Below are 15,635 nucleotides of genomic sequence, written 5' to 3' on the forward strand. Positions count from 1 at the left end.
ATTAAAATGCAAAAGTTGATGAAAAAGTATGATAAGGTGAAAAAAGTGACATTTTATGTCTAGAAAGTCAGTTTGAATCAAAAGTACCATAACAAAAGTAGTTCGCATTCATGCTGTGTCCCCTTACACACTTGTGCTCTTTATCCGCTCAAAACGCTATAGAGCGAACGAGAAGGCGCTAGGAGCAAAGGAAAGTGGTTTTTCTAACAAACTCATATAATCAGTTGCCCGACCTACTCCAATTTGATTTTTTTCACATAGTTAGACATAATATAGTACTATGAAATGTTTCTGACCCAAAATATTACGAAATATGATTGTTTACATTAAAATGCAAAAGTTGATGAAAAAGTATGATAAGGTGAAAAAAGTGACATTTTATGTCTAGAAAGTCAGTTTTCATCAAAAGTACAATAACAAATCGAGTTCGCATTCATGCTGTGTCTCCTTACACACTTGTGCTCTTTATCCGCTCAAAACGCTATAGAGCGAACGAGAAGGCGCTAGGAGCAAAGGAAAGTGGTTTTTCTAACAAACTAATATAATCAGTTGCCCGACCTACTCCAATTTGATTTTTTTCACATAGTTAGACATAGTATAGTACTATGAAATGTTTCTGAATCAAAATATTACGAAATATGATTGTTTACATTAAAATGCAAAAGTTGATGAAAAAGTATGATAAGGTGAAAAAAGTGACATTTTATGTCTAGAAAGTCAGTTTGAATCAAAAGTACCATAACAAAACTAGTTCGCATTCATCCTGTGTCTGCATGCACACTTGTGCTCTTTATCCGCTCAAAACGCTATAGAGCGAACGAGAAGGCGCTAAGAGCAAAGGAAAGTGGTTTTTCTAACAAACTCATATAATCAGTTGCTCGACCTACTCCAATTTGATTTTTTTCACATAGTTAGACATAGTAGAGTACTATGAAATGTTTCTGACCCAAAATATTACGAAATATGATTGTTTACATTAAAATGCAAAAGTTGATGAAAAAGTATGATAAGGTGAAAAAAGTGACATTTTATGTCTAGAAAGTCAGTTTGAATCAAAAGTACCATAACAAAACTAGTTCGCATTCATCCTGTGTCCCCTTACACACTTGTGCTCTTTATCCGCTCAAAACGCTATACAGCGAACGAGAAGGCGCTAGGAGCAAAGGAAAGTGGTTTTTCTAACAAACTAATATAATCAGTTGCCCGACCTACTCCAATTTGATTTTTTTCACATAGTTAGACATAGTATAGTACTATGAAATGTTTCTGACCCAAAATATTACGAAATATGATTGTTTACATTAAAATGCAAAAGTTGATGAAAAAGTATGATAAGGTGAAAAAAGTGACATTTTATGTCTAGAAAGTCAGTTTGAATCAAAAGTACCATAACAAAACTAGTTCGCATTCATGCTGTGTCCCCTTACACACTTGTGCTCTTTATCCGCTCAAAACGCTATAGAGCGAACGAGAAGGCGCTAGGAGCAAAGGAAAGTGGTTTTTCTAACAAACTAATATAATCAGTTGCCCGACCTACTCCAATTTGATTTTTTTCACATAGTTAGACATAATATAGTACTATGAAATGTTTCTGACCCAAAATATTACGAAATATGATTGTTTACATTAAAATGCAAAAGTTGATGAAAAAGTATGATAAGGTGAAAAAAGTGACATTTTATGTCTAGAAAGTCAGTTTTCATCAAAAGTACAATAACAAATCGAGTTCGCATTCATGCTGTGTCTCCTTACACACTTCTGCTCTTTATCCGCTCAAAACGCTATAGAGCGAACGAGAAGGGGCTAGGAGCAAAGGAAAGTGGTTTTTCTAACAAACTAATATAATCAGTTGCCCGACCTACTCCAATTTGATTTTTTTCACATAGTTAGACATAGTATAGTACTATGAAATGTTTCTGAATCAAAATATTACGAAATATGATTGTTTACATTAAAATGCAAAAGTTGATGAAAAAGTATGATATGGTGAAAAAAGTGACATTTTATGTCTAGAAAGTCAGTTTGAATCAAAAGTACAATAACAAATCGAGTTCCCATTCATCCTGTGTCTGCATGCACACTTGTGCTCTTTATCCGCTCAAAACGCTATAGAGCGAACGAGAAGGCGCTAGGAGCAAAGGAAAGTGGTTTTTCTAACAAACTCATATAATCAGTTGCTCGACCTACTCCAATTTGATTTTTTTCACATAGTTAGACATAGTATAGTACTATGAAATGTTTCTGACCCAAAATATTACGAAATATGATTGTTTACATTAAAATGCAAAAGTTGATGAAAAAGTATGATAAGGTGAAAAAAGTGACATTTTATGTCTAGAAAGTCAGTTTGAATCAAAAGTACCATAACAAAACTAGTTCGCATTCATCCTGTGTCCCCTTACACACTTGTGCTCTTTATCCGCTCAAAACGCTATACAGCGAACGAGAAGGCGCTAGGAGCAAAGGAAAGTGGTTTTTCTAACAAACTAATATAATCAGTTGCCCGACCTACTCCAATTTGATTTTTTTCACATAGTTAGACATAGTATAGTACTATGAAATGTTTCTGAATCAAAATATTACGAAATATGATTGTTTACATTAAAATGCAAAAGTTGATGAAAAAGTATGATAAGGTGAAAAAAGTGACATTTTATGTCTAGAAAGTCAGTTTGAATCAAAAGTACCATAACAAAACTAGTTCGCATTCATCCTGTGTCTGCATGCACACTTGTGCTCTTTATCCGCTCAAAACGCTATAGAGCGAACGAGAAGGCGCTAAGAGCAAAGGAAAGTGGTTTTTCTAACAAACTCATATAATCAGTTGCTCGACCTACTCCAATTTGATTTTTTTCACATAGTTAGACATAGTAGAGTACTATGAAATGTTTCTGACCCAAAATATTACGAAATATGATTGTTTACATTAAAATGCAAAAGTTGATGAAAAAGTATGATAAGGTGAAAAAAGTGACATTTTATGTCTAGAAAGTCAGTTTGAATCAAAAGTACCATAACAAAACTAGTTCGCATTCATCCTGTGTCCCCTTACACACTTGTGCTCTTTATCCGCTCAAAACGCTATACAGCGAACGAGAAGGCGCTAGGAGCAAAGGAAAGTGGTTTTTCTAACAAACTAATATAATCAGTTGCCCGACCTACTCCAATTTGATTTTTTTCACATAGTTAGACATAGTATAGTACTATGAAATGTTTCTGACCCAAAATATTACGAAATATGATTGTTTACATTAAAATGCAAAAGTTGATGAAAAAGTATGATAAGGTGAAAAAAGTGACATTTTATGTCTAGAAAGTCAGTTTGAATCAAAAGTACCATAACAAAACTAGTTCGCATTCATGCTGTGTCCCCTTACACACTTGTGCTCTTTATCCGCTCAAAACGCTATAGAGCGAACGAGAAGGCGCTAGGAGCAAAGGAAAGTGGTTTTTCTAACAAACTAATATAATCAGTTGCCCGACCTACTCCAATTTGATTTTTTTCACATAGTTAGACATAATATAGTACTATGAAATGTTTCTGACCCAAAATATTACGAAATATGATTGTTTACATTAAAATGCAAAAGTTGATGAAAAAGTATGATAAGGTGAAAAAAGTGACATTTTATGTCTAGAAAGTCAGTTTTCATCAAAAGTACAATAACAAATCGAGTTCGCATTCATGCTGTGTCTCCTTACACACTTCTGCTCTTTATCCGCTCAAAACGCTATAGAGCGAACGAGAAGGGGCTAGGAGCAAAGGAAAGTGGTTTTTCTAACAAACTAATATAATCAGTTGCCCGACCTACTCCAATTTGATTTTTTTCACATAGTTAGACATAGTATAGTACTATGAAATGTTTCTGAATCAAAATATTACGAAATATGATTGTTTACATTAAAATGCAAAAGTTGATGAAAAAGTATGATATGGTGAAAAAAGTGACATTTTATGTCTAGAAAGTCAGTTTGAATCAAAAGTACAATAACAAATCGAGTTCCCATTCATCCTGTGTCTGCATGCACACTTGTGCTCTTTATCCGCTCAAAACGCTATAGAGCGAACGAGAAGGCGCTAGGAGCAAAGGAAAGTGGTTTTTCTAACAAACTCATATAATCAGTTGCTCGACCTACTCCAATTTGATTTTTTTCACATAGTTAGACATAGTATAGTACTATGAAATGTTTCTGACCCAAAATATTACGAAATATGATTGTTTACATTAAAATGCAAAAGTTGATGAAAAAGTATGATAAGGTGAAAAAAGTGACATTTTATGTCTAGAAAGTCAGTTTGAATCAAAAGTACCATAACAAAACTAGTTCGCATTCATCCTGTGTCCCCTTACACACTTGTGCTCTTTATCCGCTCAAAACGCTATACAGCGAACGAGAAGGCGCTAGGAGCAAAGGAAAGTGGTTTTTCTAACAAACTAATATAATCAGTTGCCCGACCTACTCCAATTTGATTTTTTTCACATAGTTAGACATAGTATAGTACTATGAAATGTTTCTGACCCAAAATATTACGAAATATGATTGTTTACATTAAAATGCAAAAGTTGATGAAAAAGTATGATAAGGTGAAAAAAGTGACATTTTATGTCTAGAAAGTCAGTTTGAATCAAAAGTACCATAACAAAAGTAGTTCGCATTCATCCTGTGTCCCCTTACACACTTGTGCTCTTTATCCGCTCAAAACGCTATAGAGCGAACGAGAAGGCGCTAGGAGCAAAGGAAAGTGGTTTTTCTAACAAACTAATATAATCAGTTGCCCGACCTACTCCAATTTGATTTTTTTCACATAGTTAGACATAGTATAGTACTATGAAATGTTTCTGAATCAAAATATTACGAAATATGATTGTTTACATTAAAATGCAAAAGTTGATGAAAAAGTATGATATGGTGAAAAAAGTGACATTTTATGTCTAGAAAGTCAGTTTGAATCAAAAGTACAATAACAAATCGAGTTCCCATTCATCCTGTGTCTGCATGCACACTTGTGCTCTTTATCCGCTCAAAACGCTATAGAGCGAACGAGAAGGCGCTAGGAGCAAAGGAAAGTGGTTTTTCTAACAAACTCATATAATCAGTTGCCCGACATACTCCAATTTCATTTTTTTCACATAGTTAGACATAGTATAGTACTATGAAATGTTTCTGACCCAAAATATTACGAAATATGATTGTTTACATTAAAATGCAAAAGTTGATGAAAAAGTATGATAAGGTGAAAAAAGTGACATTTTATGTCTAGAAAGTCAGTTTGAATCAAAAGTACCATAACAAAACTAGTTCGCATTCATGCTGTGTCCCCTTACACACTTGTGCTCTTTATCCGCTCAAAACGCTATAGAGCGAACGAGAAGGCGCTAGGAGCAAAGGAAAGTGGTTTTTCTAACAAACTAATATAATCAGTTGCCCGACCTACTCCAATTTGATTTTTTTCACATAGTTAGACATAATATAGTACTATGAAATGTTTCTGACCCAAAATATTACGAAATATGATTGTTTACATTAAAATGCAAAAGTTGATGAAAAAGTATGATAAGGTGAAAAAAGTGACATTTTATGTCTAGAAAGTCAGTTTTCATCAAAAGTACAATAACAAATCGAGTTCGCATTCATGCTGTGTCTCCTTACACACTTGTGCTCTTTATCCGCTCAAAACGCTATAGAGCGAACGAGAAGGCGCTAGGAGCAAAGGAAAGTGGTTTTTCTAACAAACTAATATAATCAGTTGCCCGACCTACTCCAATTTGATTTTTTTCACATAGTTAGACATAGTATAGTACTATGAAATGTTTCTGAATCAAAATATTACGAAATATGATTGTTTACATTAAAATGCAAAAGTTGATGAAAAAGTATGATATGGTGAAAAAAGTGACATTTTATGTCTAGAAAGTCAGTTTGAATCAAAAGTACAATAACAAATCGAGTTCCCATTCATCCTGTGTCTGCATGCACACTTGTGCTCTTTATCCGCTCAAAACGCTATAGAGCGAACGAGAAGGCGCTAGGAGCAAAGGAAAGTGGTTTTTCTAACAAACTCATATAATCAGTTGCTCGACCTACTCCAATTTGATTTTTTTCACATAGTTAGACATAGTATAGTACTATGAAATGTTTCTGACCCAAAATATTACGAAATATGATTGTTTACATTAAAATGCAAAAGTTGATGAAAAAGTATGATAAGGTGAAAAAAGTGACATTTTATGTCTAGAAAGTCAGTTTGAATCAAAAGTACCATAACAAAACTAGTTCGCATTCATCCTGTGTCCCCTTACACACTTGTGCTCTTTATCCGCTCAAAACGCTATAGAGCGAACGAGAAGGCGCTAGGAGCAAAGGAAAGTGGTTTTTCTAACAAACTAATATAATCAGTTGCCCGACCTACTCCAATTTGATTTTTTTCACATAGTTAGACATAGTATAGTACTATGAAATGTTTCTGACCCAAAATATTACGAAATATGATTGTTTACATTAAAATGCAAAAGTTGATGAAAAAGTATGATAAGGTGAAAAAAGTGACATTTTATGTCTAGAAAGTCAGTTTGAATCAAAAGTACCATAACAAAAGTAGTTCGCATTCATCCTGTGTCTGCTTACACACTTGTGCTCTTTATCCGCTCAAAACGCTATAGAGCGAACGAGAAGGCGCTAGGAGCAAAGGAAAGTGGTTTTTCTAACAAACTAATATAATCAGTTGCCCGACCTACTCCAATTTGATTTTTTTCACATAGTTAGACATAGTATAGTACTATGAAATGTTTCTGACCCAAAATATTACGAAATATGATTGTTTACATTAAAATGCAAAAGTTGATGAAAAAGTATGATAAGGTGAAAAAAGTGACATTTTATGTCTAGAAAGTCAGTTTGAATCAAAAGTACCATAACAAAAGTAGTTCGCATTCATCCTGTGTCCCCTTACACACTTGTGCTCTTTATCCGCTCAAAACGCTATAGAGCGAACGAGAAGGCGCTAGGAGCAAAGGAAAGTGGTTTTTCTAACAAACTAATATAATCAGTTGCCCGACCTACTCCAATTTGATTTTTTTCACATAGTTAGACATAGTATAGTACTATGAAATGTTTCTGAATCAAAATATTACGAAATATGATTGTTTACATTAAAATGCAAAAGTTGATGAAAAAGTATGATATGGTGAAAAAAGTGACATTTTATGTCTAGAAAGTCAGTTTGAATCAAAAGTACAATAACAAATCGAGTTCCCATTCATCCTGTGTCTGCATGCACACTTGTGCTCTTTATCCGCTCAAAACGCTATAGAGCGAACGAGAAGGCGCTAGGAGCAAAGGAAAGTGGTTTTTCTAACAAACTCATATAATCAGTTGCCCGACCTACTCCAATTTGATTTTTTTCACATAGTTAGACATAGTATAGTACTATGAAATGTTTCTGACCCAAAATATTACGAAATATGATTGTTTACATTAAAATGCAAAAGTTGATGAAAAAGTATGATAAGGTGAAAAAAGTGACATTTTATGTCTAGAAAGTCAGTTTGAATCAAAAGTACCATAACAAAAGTAGTTCGCATTCATGCTGTGTCCCCTTACACACTTGTGCTCTTTATCCGCTCAAAACGCTATAGAGCGAACGAGAAGGCGCTAGGAGCAAAGGAAAGTGGTTTTTCTAACAAACTCATATAATCAGTTGCCCGACCTACTCCAATTTGATTTTTTTCACATAGTTAGACATAGTATAGTACTATGAAATGTTTCTGAATCAAAATATTACGAAATATGATTGTTTACATTAAAATGCAAAAGTTGATGAAAAAGTATGATAAGGTGAAAAAAGTGACATTTTATGTCTAGAAAGTCAGTTTGAATCAAAAGTACAATAACAAATCGAGTTCGCATTCATCCTGTGTCTGCATGCACACTTGTGCTCTTTATCCGCTCAAAACGCTATAGAGCGAACGAGAAGGCGCTAGGAGCAAAGGAAAGTGGTTTTTCTAACAAACTAATATAATCAGTTGCCCGACCTACTCCAATTTGATTTTTTTCACATAGTTAGACATAGTATAGTACTATGAAATGTTTCTGACCCAAAATATTACGAAATATGATTGTTTACATTAAAATGCAAAAGTTGATGAAAAAGTATGATAAGGTGAAAAAAGTGACATTTTATGTCTAGAAAGTCAGTTTGAATCAAAAGTACAATAACAAATCGAGTTCCCATTCATCCTGTGTCTGCATGCACACTTGTGCTCTTTATCCGCTCAAAACGCTATAGAGCGAACGAGAAGGCGCTAGGAGCAAAGGAAAGTGGTTTTTCTAACAAACTCATATAATCAGTTGCCCGACCTACTCCAATTTGATTTTTTTCACATAGTTAGACATAGTATAGTACTATGAAATGTTTCTGACCCAAAATATTACGAAATATGATTGTTTACATTAAAATGCAAAAGTTGATGAAAAAGTATGATAAGGTGAAAAAAGTGACATTTTATGTCTAGAAAGTCAGTTTGAATCAAAAGTACCATAACAAAAGTAGTTCGCATTCATCCTGTGTCCCCTTACACACTTGTGCTCTTTATCCGCTCAAAACGCTATAGAGCGAACGAGAAGGCGCTAGGAGCAAAGGAAAGTGGTTTTTCTAACAAACTAATATAATCAGTTGCCCGACCTACTCCAATTTGATTTTTTTCACATAGTTAGACATAGTATAGTACTATGAAATGTTTCTGAATCAAAATATTACGAAATATGATTGTTTACATTAAAATGCAAAAGTTGATGAAAAAGTATGATATGGTGAAAAAAGTGACATTTTATGTCTAGAAAGTCAGTTTGAATCAAAAGTACAATAACAAATCGAGTTCGCATTCATCCTGTGTCTGCATGCACACTTGTGCTCTTTATCCGCTCAAAACGCTATAGAGCGAACGAGAAGGCGCTAGGAGCAAAGGAAAGTGGTTTTTCTAACAAACTCATATAATCAGTTGCCCGACCTACTCCAATTTGATTTTTTTCACATAGTTAGACATAGTATAGTACTATGAAATGTTTCTGACCCAAAATATTACGAAATATGATTGTTTACATTAAAATGCAAAAGTTGATGAAAAAGTATGATAAGGTGAAAAAAGTGACATTTTATGTCTAGAAAGTCAGTTTGAATCAAAAGTACAATAACAAATCGAGTTCGCATTCATGCTGTGTCCCCTTACACACTTGTGCTCTTTATCCGCTCAAAACGCTATAGAGCGAACGAGAAGGCGCTAGGAGCAAAGGAAAGTGGTTTTTCTAACAAACTCATATAATCAGTTGCCCGACCTACTCCAATTTGATTTTTTTCACATAGTTAGACATAGTATAGTACTATGAAATGTTTCTGACCCAAAATATTACGAAATATGATTGTTTACATTAAAATGCAAAAGTTGATGAAAAAGTATGATAAGGTGAAAAAAGTGACATTTTATGTCTAGAAAGTCAGTTTGAATCAAAAGTACAATAACAAATCGAGTTCGCATTCATGCTGTGTCTCCTTACACACTTGTGCTCTTTATCCGCTCAAAACGCTATAGAGCGAACGAGAAGGCGCTAGGAGCAAAGGAAAGTGGTTTTTCTAACAAACTAATATAATCAGTTGCCCGACCTACTCCAATTTGATTTTTTTCACATAGTTAGACATAGTATAGTACTATGAAATGTTTCTGACCCAAAATATTACGAAATATGATTGTTTACATTAAAATGCAAAAGTTGATGAAAAAGTATGATAAGGTGAAAAAAGTGACATTTTATGTCTAGAAAGTCAGTTTGAATCAAAAGTACAATAACAAATCGAGTTCGCATTCATCCTGTGTCTCCTTACACACTTGTGCTCTTTATCCGCTCAAAACGCTATAGAGCGAACGAGAAGGCGCTAGGAGCAAAGGAAAGTGGTTTTTCTAACAAACTAATATAATCAGTTGCCCGACCTACTCCAATTTGATTTTTTTCACATAGTTAGACATAGTATAGTACTATGAAATGTTTCTGACCCAAAATATTACGAAATATGATTGTTTACATTAAAATGCAAAAGTTGATGAAAAAGTATGATAAGGTGAAAAAAGTGACATTTTATGTCTAGAAAGTCAGTTTGAATCAAAAGTACCATAACAAAACTAGTTCGCATTCATGCTGTGTCCCCTTACACACTTGTGCTCTTTATCCGCTCAAAACGCTATAGAGCGAACGAGAAGGCGCTAGGAGCAAAGGAAAGTGGTTTTTCTAACAAACTCATATAATCAGTTGCCCGACCTACTCCAATTTGATTTTTTTCACATAGTTAGACATAATATAGTACTATGAAATGTTTCTGACCCAAAATATTACGAAATATGATTGTTTACATTAAAATGCAAAAGTTGATGAAAAAGTATGATAAGGTGAAAAAAGTGACATTTTATGTCTAGAAAGTCAGTTTTCATCAAAAGTACAATAACAAATCGAGTTCGCATTCATGCTGTGTCTCCTTACACACTTGTGCTCTTTATCCGCTCAAAACGCTATAGAGCGAACGAGAAGGCGCTAGGAGCAAAGGAAAGTGGTTTTTCTAACAAACTAATATAATCAGTTGCCCGACCTACTCCAATTTGATTTTTTTCACATAGTTAGACATAGTATAGTACTATGAAATGTTTCTGAATCAAAATATTACGAAATATGATTGTTTACATTAAAATGCAAAAGTTGATGAAAAAGTATGATATGGTGAAAAAAGTGACATTTTATGTCTAGAAAGTCAGTTTGAATCAAAAGTACCATAACAAAAGTAGTTCGCATTCATGCTGTGTCCCCTTACACACTTGTGCTCTTTATCCGCTCAAAACGCTATAGAGCGAACGAGAAGGCGCTAGGAGCAAAGGAAAGTGGTTTTTCTAACAAACTCATATAATCAGTTGCCCGACCTACTCCAATTTGATTTTTTTCACATAGTTAGACATAGTATAGTACTATGAAATGTTTCTGACCCAAAATATTACGAAATATGATTGTTTACATTAAAATGCAAAAGTTGATGAAAAAGTATGATAAGGTGAAAAAAGTGACATTTTATGTCTAGAAAGTCAGTTTGAATCAAAAGTACAATAACAAATCGAGTTCGCATTCATGCTGTGTCTCCTTACACACTTGTGCTCTTTATCCGCTCAAAACGCTATAGAGCGAACGAGAAGGCGCTAGGAGCAAAGGAAAGTGGTTTTTCTAACAAACTAATATAATCAGTTGCCCGACCTACTCCAATTTGATTTTTTTCACATAGTTAGACATAGTATAGTACTATGAAATGTTTCTGACCCAAAATATTACGAAATATGATTGTTTACATTAAAATGCAAAAGTTGATGAAAAAGTATGATAAGGTGAAAAAAGTGACATTTTATGTCTAGAAAGTCAGTTTGAATCAAAAGTACCATAACAAATCGAGTTCGCATTCATCCTGTGTCCCCTTACACACTTGTGCTCTTTATCCGCTCAAAACGCTATAGAGCGAACGAGAAGGCGCTAGGAGCAAAGGAAAGTGGTTTTTCTAACAAACTAATATAATCAGTTGCCCGACCTACTCCAATTTGATTTTTTTCACATAGTTAGACATAGTATAGTACTATGAAATGTTTCTGAATCAAAATATTACGAAATATGATTGTTTACATTAAAATGCAAAAGTTGATGAAAAAGTATGATAAGGTGAAAAAAGTGACATTTTATGTCTAGAAAGTCAGTTTGAATCAAAAGTACCATAACAAAACTAGTTCGCATTCATCCTGTGTCTGCATGCACACTTGTGCTCTTTATCCGCTCAAAACGCTATAGAGCGAACGAGAAGGCGCTAGGAGCAAAGGAAAGTGGTTTTTCTAACAAACTCATATAATCAGTTGCCCGACCTACTCCAATTTGATTTTTTTCACATAGTTAGACATAGTATAGTACTATGAAATGTTTCTGACCCAAAATATTACGAAATATGATTGTTTACATTAAAATGCAAAAGTTGATGAAAAAGTATGATAAGGTGAAAAAAGTGACATTTTATGTCTAGAAAGTCAGTTTGAATCAAAAGTACCATAACAAAAGTAGTTCGCATTCATGCTGTGTCCCCTTACACACTTGTGCTCTTTATCCGCTCAAAACGCTATAGAGCGAACGAGAAGGCGCTAGGAGCAAAGGAAAGTGGTTTTTCTAACAAACTCATATAATCAGTTGCCCGACCTACTCCAATTTGATTTTTTTCACATAGTTAGACATAGTATAGTACTATGAAATGTTTCTGACCCAAAATATTACGAAATATGATTGTTTACATTAAAATGCAAAAGTTGATGAAAAAGTATGATAAGGTGAAAAAAGTGACATTTTATGTCTAGAAAGTCAGTTTGAATCAAAAGTACAATAACAAATCGAGTTCGCATTCATGCTGTGTCTCCTTACACACTTGTGCTCTTTATCCGCTCAAAACGCTATAGAGCGAACGAGAAGGCGCTAGGAGCAAAGGAAAGTGGTTTTTCTAACAAACTAATATAATCAGTTGCCCGACCTACTCCAATTTGATTTTTTTCACATAGTTAGACATAGTATAGTACTATGAAATGTTTCTGAATCAAAATATTACGAAATATGATTGTTTACATTAAAATGCAAAAGTTGATGAAAAAGTATGATATGGTGAAAAAAGTGACATTTTATGTCTAGAAAGTCAGTTTGAATCAAAAGTACAATAACAAATCGAGTTCCCATTCATCCTGTGTCTGCTTGCACACTTGTGCTCTTTATCCGCTCAAAACGCTATAGAGCGAACGAGAAGGCGCTAGGAGCAAAGGAAAGTGGTTTTTCTAACAAACTCATATAATCAGTTGCCCGACCTACTCCAATTTGATTTTTTTCACATAGTTAGACATAGTATAGTACTATGAAATGTTTCTGACCCAAAATATTACGAAATATGATTGTTTACATTAAAATGCAAAAGTTGATGAAAAAGTATGATAAGGTGAAAAAAGTGACATTTTATGTCTAGAAAGTCAGTTTGAATCAAAAGTACAATAACAAATCGAGTTCCCATTCATCCTGTGTCTGCATGCACACTTGTGCTCTTTATCCGCTCAAAACGCTATAGAGCGAACGAGAAGGCGCTAGGAGCAAAGGAAAGTGGTTTTTCTAACAAACTCATATAATCAGTTGCCCGACCTACTCCAATTTGATTTTTTTCACATAGTTAGACATAGTATAGTACTATGAAATGTTTCTGACCCAAAATATTACGAAATATGATTGTTTACATTAAAATGCAAAAGTTGATGAAAAAGTATGATAAGGTGAAAAAAGTGACATTTTATGTCTAGAAAGTCAGTTTGAATCAAAAGTACCATAACAAAAGTAGTTCGCATTCATGCTGTGTCCCCTTACACACTTGTGCTCTTTATCCGCTCAAAACGCTATAGAGCGAACGAGAAGGCGCTAGGAGCAAAGGAAAGTGGTTTTTCTAACAAACTCATATAATCAGTTGCCCGACCTACTCCAATTTGATTTTTTTCACATAGTTAGACATAGTATAGTACTATGAAATGTTTCTGACCCAAAATATTACGAAATATGATTGTTTACATTAAAATGCAAAAGTTGATGAAAAAGTATGATAAGGTGAAAAAAGTGACATTTTATGTCTAGAAAGTCAGTTTTCATCAAAAGTACAATAACAAATCGAGTTCGCATTCATGCTGTGTCTCCTTACACACTTGTGCTCTTTATCCGCTCAAAACGCTATAGAGCGAACGAGAAGGCGCTAGGAGCAAAGGAAAGTGGTTTTTCTAACAAACTAATATAATCAGTTGCCCGACCTACTCCAATTTGATTTTTTTCACATAGTTAGACATAGTATAGTACTATGAAATGTTTCTGAATCAAAATATTACGAAATATGATTGTTTACATTAAAATGCAAAAGTTGATGAAAAAGTATGATATGGTGAAAAAAGTGACATTTTATGTCTAGAAAGTCAGTTTGAATCAAAAGTACAATAACAAATCGAGTTCCCATTCATCCTGTGTCTGCATGCACACTTGTGCTCTTTATCCGCTCAAAACGCTATAGAGCGAACGAGAAGGCGCTAGGAGCAAAGGAAAGTGGTTTTTCTAACAAACTCATATAATCAGTTGCTCGACCTACTCCAATTTGATTTTTTTCACATAGTTAGACATAGTAGAGTACTATGAAATGTTTCTGACCCAAAATATTACGAAATATGATTGTTTACATTAAAATGCAAAAGTTGATGAAAAAGTATGATAAGGTGAAAAAAGTGACATTTTATGTCTAGAAAGTCAGTTTGAATCAAAAGTACCATAACAAAACTAGTTCGCATTCATGCTGTGTCCCCTTACACACTTGTGCTCTTTATCCGCTCAAAACGCTATAGAGCGAACGAGAAGGCGCTAGGAGCAAAGGAAAGTGGTTTTTCTAACAAACTAATATAATCAGTTGCCCGACCTACTCCAATTTGATTTTTTTCACATAGTTAGACATAATATAGTACTATGAAATGTTTCTGACCCAAAATATTACGAAATATGATTGTTTACATTAAAATGCAAAAGTTGATGAAAAAGTATGATAAGGTGAAAAAAGTGACATTTTATGTCTAGAAAGTCAGTTTTCATCAAAAGTACAATAACAAATCGAGTTCGCATTCATGCTGTGTCTCCTTACACACTTCTGCTCTTTATCCGCTCAAAACGCTATAGAGCGAACGAGAAGGCGCTAGGAGCAAAGGAAAGTGGTTTTTCTAACAAACTAATATAATCAGTTGCCCGACCTACTCCAATTTGATTTTTTTCACATAGTTAGACATAGTATAGTACTATGAAATGTTTCTGACCCAAAATATTACGAAATATGATTGTTTACATTAAAATGCAAAAGTTGATGAAAAAGTATGATAAGGTGAAAAAAGTGACATTTTATGTCTAGAAAGTCAGTTTGAATCAAAAGTACAATAACAAATCGAGTTCGCATTCATCCTGTGTCCCCTTACACACTTGTGCTCTTTATCCGCTCAAAACGCTATAGAGCGAACGAGAAGGCGCTAGGAGCAAAGGAAAGTGGTTTTTCTAACAAACTAATATAATCAGTTGCCCGACCTACTCCAATTTGATTTTTTTCACATAGTTAGACATAGTATAGTACTATGAAATGTTTCTGAATCAAAATATTACGAAATATGATTGTTTACATTAAAATGCAAAAGTTGATGAAAAAGTATGATATGGTGAAAAAAGTGACATTTTATGTCTAGAAAGTCAGTTTGAATCAAAAGTACAATAACAAATCGAGTTCCCATTCATCCTGTGTCTGCATGCACACTTGTGCTCTTTATCCGCTCAAAACGCTATAGAGCGAACGAGAAGGCGCTAGGAGCAAAGGAAAGTGGTTTTTCTAACAAACTCATATAATCAGTTGCCCGACATACTCCAATTTCATTTTTTTCACATAGTTAGACATAGTATAGTACTATGAAATGTTTCTGACCCAAAATATTACGAAATATGATTGTTTACATTAAAATGCAAAAGTTGATGAAAAAGTATGATAA

Source organism: Ictalurus punctatus, chromosome 9 (assembly GCF_001660625.3).
Source record: "Ictalurus punctatus breed USDA103 chromosome 9, Coco_2.0, whole genome shotgun sequence".
In the NCBI taxonomy this organism is placed as follows: Eukaryota; Metazoa; Chordata; class Actinopteri; order Siluriformes; family Ictaluridae; genus Ictalurus; species Ictalurus punctatus.